The sequence below is a fragment of the Galeopterus variegatus genome, unplaced genomic scaffold, assembly GCF_000696425.1.
Source record: "Galeopterus variegatus unplaced genomic scaffold, G_variegatus-3.0.2 Scaffold5449, whole genome shotgun sequence".
NCBI classification, from domain to species: Eukaryota; Metazoa; Chordata; class Mammalia; order Dermoptera; family Cynocephalidae; genus Galeopterus; species Galeopterus variegatus.
In genome coordinates, this window is record NW_007731560.1 from 128005 (window position 1) to 135823 (window position 7819).

Sequence of the window (7819 nt, forward strand, 5' to 3'; positions counted from 1 at the left end):
TTTTAAATAGGAGCCAACCCAAGGATATGGCCACCCAAAGCCCATAGTTTCATTAGGTGAGTGTATGCACTTGATAAGAAAGATATGTTAAAATTGTGAGTAGGTTATAACAAAGCAACTCCTAATCCTCACCTGTTTCCTGCTAAGCAACAAGTCAGAAGAAACTAATTAAGTTATAGATGAAGTTAATCCTTCAGTGAATGCTGAATAGAAGTAGAAGGTGCTCACCTGACTTCACAGATGAATAAATTGCAAACATGCCTTTAATTCTAGATAAACTTTGGAGGACCCCTTGGTTTATACAGGAATTCATGAATGGTTGCAATCTTTACCTACCTTCTCTTCTGAGAATTGAGCCACTACTCCTTAGCACCAGCACAAATAATGCCAAATCTTAGGGGGTCAGCAATTTTATAGATTTGGGACCACCATAAAAATATAAAACAAAATGAATAAGGTCATCCATGTGAAAGATGATCTGCTTTGTATTATGGACACATTTTGGCCCCATCTTGTTTTTGTTTTTTTTCTTTCTCCCATTTCCTGTAACTGGTCTGTTTTGAGTGATGTATTGGGGAGAAGGCCTGTGTCAGATGTATTCGGCTGCCTGTCATGAGTAATTAAAACCAGTTGTGTTATTGCTTTCCTTAGTTCCAGCTGACTCTTTGATGCTTTGGTGTCCATGCCAAAAAACTACCTCTTATAATCATCAGAGGCCAGTGTTTTTGCAGAGGTCACTGCAAGCTAATTAAGCAAATATGTGAAAAATAGTTTTAAATTATCTCAATTAGTGGAGTGTGTGTATATAAGTATTTAGAGTGGGGGTTGAGAATAGGCTTTTTAAACAATAACTGATTTGCAGAACTAGTGATTTGGTGTCAGAGAACTATGTGTATACAGCACCTTTGAACATTCATTAAGTTTGCATAATTTGACCTTTTGCTACATGACAGAAACTATATTAGTTTCTGCAAATAAGCACATAGAAAATATCTGAGAAGATCGAGCTCAGTAATGGGAAAGACAAATATATAAATAAAAATATTTCAGGATAAGAAGGACTAAAAGAGTGGTATATACAAAGAGTCAAAATAATATACAGGAAAGAGTCAAAATAATATACTCCGTCTCTGGGATTAGAGAGAGGCTATATAAATTTATTCATTCAATGTATATTTTTGAATGCCTGTTAGTGCCAGTCACTGCTCTGGGATCTCAGGCTACAACAAGGAATGAAACCCAAGGTCTCTAGCCTTGAGGAGCCTGTATTCTAGCGGAGAATGAGATGCAATGATTATAAATAAGTAAATTATTTTTTATGTTAGGAAGTGGCAAGTTTTTGGAAAAAGGGAAAAATACAGTAAGGTCAGGGGGATTGGGAATCATGGGGGAAGATTGTAACTTCAAATAGTGGTCAGTAGTAGCTTCATTGAAGAGGTGACATTTGAGCAAAGAGGTGAAGAGGATGATGGCATAAGCTATATGGATATCTGGGGAAAGAGGGAACAGCCAGTGCAAATGCCGTATGTCTAGAGAGTGCCTGGCCTATAAGAGTCAGCAAGGAGATTAGCACAGCTGCAACAGAGTGGATGAGAGAGAGGGTATTATAAGATATGAGGTTCAGGAGTGCAACTGGGGCCAGACCATGTAGGGTCTTGTAAGTTATTGAAAGGACTTTTATTTTTATTCTGAGAGAGAAGATGGGGAACTATTGCAGAATTTTGAGCAGAGAAGTAACATGATATGACTTGTGTTTTAAAAAAAAATTTCTCTGGCTGCTGAGTTGAGAAAAGGTAACAGCAGGGCAAAGATGGAAGCAAGGAGACCAGTTAGACCAGATCTTAGTAAACTGTGGCTCATGGTCCAAATCTGGTTTGTTGTATTTTGTAAATTAACTTATATTGGAACACAGCCATGCCCATTAGCATCACAACAACAGAGAGTGGTTGCCATAATGACTGTATGGCCTGCAAAGCAGAAAATATTTACTATATGGCCCTCTACAAAAAACTTTGCTCATCCCTAAGTTAGAATTTTGCAGCAATTCAGGAGAGAGGCGATGGTGGCTCAGATCAGGGTAGTAGCCCTGAAGGTAGTGAGAAGTGTTTGGATGCTGAGGATATATGAAATTAAAGGCAACTGAATTTGCTGAATGATTGAGTGTGAGGAATGTAATAAAAAAACAAGTCAAAGATGAGTTTAAAGTGTATGATCTGAACCACCAGAAGAACATAGTTTCTATTATTTGAGACACGGAAAATTGGTGGTTAAACAATTTTCATGGTGAGAGAAGATGAGGAATTTGAACAGCATAAACTCAACATTTGTGAGTATCGGGAATGACACAAGTGAAAAGGAGCTAATTGATATGCAAGTCTGAATTTCAGGAGAGAAGTCTGAGCTGTAGATGGAAAGTTAGGAGCCATTAGCATAGAGATGGTATTTAAAGTCCTGATTCTGTATGAGATTACCAAAGGAATGAATAAAAACAGAGAAGAGGACAAAGAATGAGCCCTGGAATACTTAAACATTAAGAGTTATTGAGTAATTAAGACAAGATGGGGTCTTGTTTGCAAGTGGAGGGATTGACTTTAAATAGGAGCATGGATAAATCCTCTCTAGAAGCAGGCGGGAAGTTAGGGTTTATGTGTGCAGATTCTGGAGGGAAGACAGTGATGGTGGTGGGATTCTGTGGAAGTCCTTTTGTGTTTGCTTTAATTTTCTCAGTGAAATAGAAAAAAAGATTATTATCTGAGAGTGAAGACTGAGGTGTATTGTGGATTTGAGAAGGGAAGAGCATGAACAAAATGATCATCAAGTATGTGGTAGAGTGAAGGGATTGGAAAAGTATACAATAGTCATCAAGCAGCAAATGAGCTAACTTAAGATTCATAATCATGTGCATTTGCCTACAGCTGTTCTTTTGCATAGCTGTAGGCAAAAAAAAAATGGATTTAAGTCGGGTTGTGATTTTTCCAAGTGAGTACAACAGGGACAAGAAATTGATCATGTATACAAAGAAGTGAATATGCTGATTGGATTCATAATCATGTGCATTTGCCTACAGCTGTTCTTTTGCATAGCTGTAGGCAAAAAAAAAAAAGGATTTAAATCGGGTTGTGATTTTTCCAAGTGAGTACAACAGGGACAAGAAATTGATCATGTATACAAAGAAGTGAATATGCTGATTGACCATGGAATTTTAAGCAAGTTAGGAAGAAACAGGGTATTCAGAAGGTTATACACAGTGAAAAGGTAGAAATATCAATAGAAATCCTGATGAAGTTGGAATTGGGGCACAAGAGGGAATGAAGAGATAGATGGAGGTTATCATCAGAGAATGGAATGAATTAAATTGAGATTATGGAGGGATTATTGGTGATGAGAAGGTCTAGGATTATGAACATGTAAATGAATGGCTAAGGTCTTGTGGAGGGCCAGATCACTGGAAGAGAGGAGTTTAAGACTGAATCATCTAATGTGTATATTGCAGTCTTCCAAGAATTAAGGACACAGAAGTATTGAACAGAGGGAAAGTGAACCAAGAACTAAAAATAGTGGGAAATAAAGGGGTATTACTTGGGAGTTGGTTGGAGACCTCAACAATGAGGGATAGTGGGTAATGTGATTTAATTATATGAGGTTCCACCCAGAGAGTACCTAAAGAGAAGAAAAAGAGAGAGAATGATTGGAAACAGCAATGAGGATAAATGTGAGACTACTATGCAAATGATTTAAATTTTTACCTGAGACTCCAAGGGTGAGTGATTGTTCTTGAGGTAGAGAGCCTGGGGAAAGAATATTTCAAGCATAGTGAAATGGTTGGCATTTAATTGCATGGGTAGACATGGAACCTAAGAAATGATGAATACATCAATATGACTGAGGTATCCTCTTGGGGCACCGTGGCTATATATGTAGAGAGCTGGGACATGGTAAAGCAGGATGGAAGAAAATGAAGTTGTTGAAACTTGTAGGTTTAGGAAGATCATGATAGGTCCTGTCAGATAGGTGTTTGCATTTTGCAAATATGGAAACTGAACCTTAGAGAGTTTAAGAAAATAGCCTAAGATCATGCGGCTGGTTAAAGGACCACATGGAGCCCAGGGTTACTTGATATCAAAGTCTGTGCTCTTGAAATAAACACTAGGAATGATGATGATGTCTGGAGAACATGAAAAGGTTACGTTTACAATAATTATTTATTTATATGACTCTGTTCCTAGAAATAATGGCTTCAAATATTTAATTCTATATGAGGAAAACTTTTAAGTATGCTAGCGCGTAGAGCTTCACAAGCTTGATTTAGTAGTTTTCCTGAGTGTGTCTGGATGAGAGTGAAGGCTTTCCCCTTCACTTTCCTCATTTAATGTCAGAAGATTCTTCAGATTATTTTAAAGAGGAATGACAACTCTGAGGAGGACTGGGCCTGGAGATGGATCCTGAGATGATTCCACTGCCAGCAGACCTCCGGTTTGGAGAGCTAGACCTCTACAGGAAAGGCTGACCTGGAGTGGCCAGGCCTCAGGCCTTCTAGAGGAGGCCCCAGGTAAACACCCAGTACACAAGAGGTCCAGAAAGACCTGCTGACCCACTGCTGCTCAGATCCTGCACCTGTCCTTGGTCACTGGCTCTCTCTACTTTTCTGATGAGATTTATCATTTCTTCTTTAATAATATAAGTCATTCCTCTGAATCTGCACTGGGGAAATGTTTAATAAGCTTTTATCATTTTTTGAGTATTTACATCCACTTAATTAATTTTAGCACATTTCAAAAATTGTGTCAACCTAATTCTCTTTTGGATGTTTGTTTGTTTGTTTATAGAAAATAGTTGTGGTAATTAACCATGCAAGTAACTTGCATTTTATATTGCTGTTTTTCTGATTTATACACTATGTCACAGGAAACACTACAGAAGAGTTGACTTTCCTTATTTTTGGAGTTTGAAATTTGATAAAAGTGTAAGCCCCTTTTCTGGATAAATACATACATACACATGCACAAATAATTTTATCTGTCAATTCAAAGGAATTTCTATAATACAAATTATTACACTGCGTACAACTATTACCATTTAGATTGAGTTTTTTCCCCAAGCTTATAAAGTTCCCCCATTTTATAAAAAAAATGTATGTTAGAATGGGGACCCTTGTTATCTCGAATCTTAGAGGTGGAGCTGACTTTAGAAAGGTTCCTATCCAACATTAGACTCATACTTTTAATGTTAAATAATAATAGCAAATATTTGTTGCTATTTACTAAGCACTTCTGTAAATGCTTTAAATGTATTAACTCACTAAGCCCTCATAATATTTATAGGATATAGGTACCATCTTTATTTTGATTTTATACATCAGTAAGCTGAGGCATAAAGGATGTAACTTACCTGAGGTTACACAGCTAGAGTCGAACCTGGGCAGTGTGACTCTCTGAGCAATTCTGCATCATGCTATAGAGTAGAAGAACTGTACCGAAGATCTTCTAGAAGAGGTTGCCTCTGCCCCCACCAACCCCCTCCATCCTGGTGCTGTTTCTGGATCACTTCTGGTATTGCCATATTTTAGTCTGCACAACTCTTCACACCTCCACACTCAAACCTTGCAGTATGAAGTTCTAAAAATAAATAATGACCACAATATATAAAACAGGACAAATTGTGACAGAATGAATCCTTTCTAAACCCTGCTCTTTTGTTTTTATTCTGGGAGGAGTCTCAACTCTACTATACAGAACTCAAGTACCTTTTCTTTGTCTTCTTCAGGAGACTACTCTCTGTTGGTGCCAAATGAGGGCAGAAATGTCAAGTTGTGAACAAAGGACTCCTTCATGCACCTTTTGGAGTGATGGATGGCTGCTTGGTAGTGAGAGTGTGGCAATGGCTTCCCTGAGTCATTTTGCTATGCCTGAGAGAGGTGAGAAGTCAGGGACAACTGTTCTCAGAGAGGCAGCAGTTCTTTGGCTCAACTTTGTATGGCTCAGGCCCTTCATTCCTTATCACAGGGGTTACATTTCAGTGGTTGCTAATCTCAGGACAGGGTTTTGACAGAGATTAATGAGAAACCCTAATCCTTTCTGGAATGTGGGTAGAGCATGGGGCCACTAAGCCTTGGCTCCTGAAGAAATGGTTTAAGAAGGCAGGAAGCCAAATTATCTGAAGTAGAATATTAGACCCTTGGTAAGGAAAGATGAACACTCTTAACACAGTCCTGGTCAGGTGGTTAGTGTGTAATGCTCAAATCACCCTCATACCCTCATGATGACCAGAAAGAAGGGTGAGACCAGGTGACTCAGTGTACAAGCAGATACATTTAAATTTAAAGTTTGCCTGGGAAATTAGGATGGATTATTGTAAAGCCAGGATATGATGATCACGGCCCCTCCTTCAGAGAAGCATATAAGAAGATAAGTTCTGATCTTTGGTGTCCTTCTTCAAACTGGTAATAAGAAGGATTTGATTCATTTGTTCAACTGTTCACTTGTCCACGAAGCTGACAAGTGTTTATTAAACCTGATATATGCCAGGCACTGTGCTAGGCACTGAGGACACGGGGAACAAAACAGATTTAAGTAACTTTTGAATTTGGCAAAGGGCAGACATGTAATGAACATGCACACAGATAAATGTGTAATTTTAATTGTGGTATATGGCATAAAGCAAATGTACAAGAAAGAAAATAATGTGGGTGGGAATATCTATTTTGAGGATCTAGAAAGGTCTTTCTCCTTGATTAATAAATCTCAGATTCTTTGGGGATTCCACTCAGGTGTGGTGTATGAAATGAGAGCTGCAATGAGATTCTCTGCATGGAGTCCCCATAAAAAACAGGGGATCGAGGTGGATTGGAAGGGGAAGAAATTTTCTTCCTGCCTGCACATTCTCCCACTCCATACATAAGCTGATTTATATTATTCACAGTTTTATTCCCAGCACCTAGGCACATGGCTAGCAGGTAGTAGATGTTCAAGAAATGTTGGTTGAATAAATGAATACTTTAAAAGCTGTCATTCCTCTGCTTCATTATTTCTGTTTAAGTTGTTTAGGGCAAAGCTAGAAGTAAAGGGGCAGATTAAACTTTGGGAGATTTGGCTAGCAGGTAGTAGATGTTCAAGAAATGTTGGTTGAATAAATGAATACTTTAAAAGCTGCCATTCCTCTGCTTCATTATTTCTGTTTAAGTTGTTTAGGGCAAAGCTAGAAGTAAAGGGGCAGATTAAACTTTGGGAGATGGATTCAGCTCATAAATCCCAAACTGGAATATGAACTACAGAACATGTGAACAGCTTGTGGACAATACCAGAGAAAGGTCCTGAAGTCAAAGACCAGTTGGAAGAGGCAATAGGTTCCTGTCAGTAAAGTCTTTCATTTTGGCCTTAGTAACATTCATCTAGGCTTTCACGCCAGGGTGGCTGACACGTTCCCTCTCCTCTCTTCAGCACTTTTCAGCAAACTTTCAGTCAGAAGATGAACAAGTTCTGGAGATCTAAGGTGCAGCATGGGTGGTGATGGATGTACTCATTAATTTGATTGTGATAATAATTGCACTACATATACTTCTATCAAATCATCACATGTCACACTTTGAATATACACAATCTTTGTCAAATACATATTTAAAGAAAAGAATGAAAGAAAATGGGAGGAAACCTCTCCAACTCTGGAGGGGCCAATGTAACAGGTAACAGCAGGATAAGGGGGAAAGAGGAGTATCAAGAGTTTAAAATAGAGAAAATTGGATAAAATATCTTTTCCCATTTCTGTCCTTAATAGCAAACTTTCTGGGATACAGAGAGTTTATTTCAGTTTAACTTTAGATAAC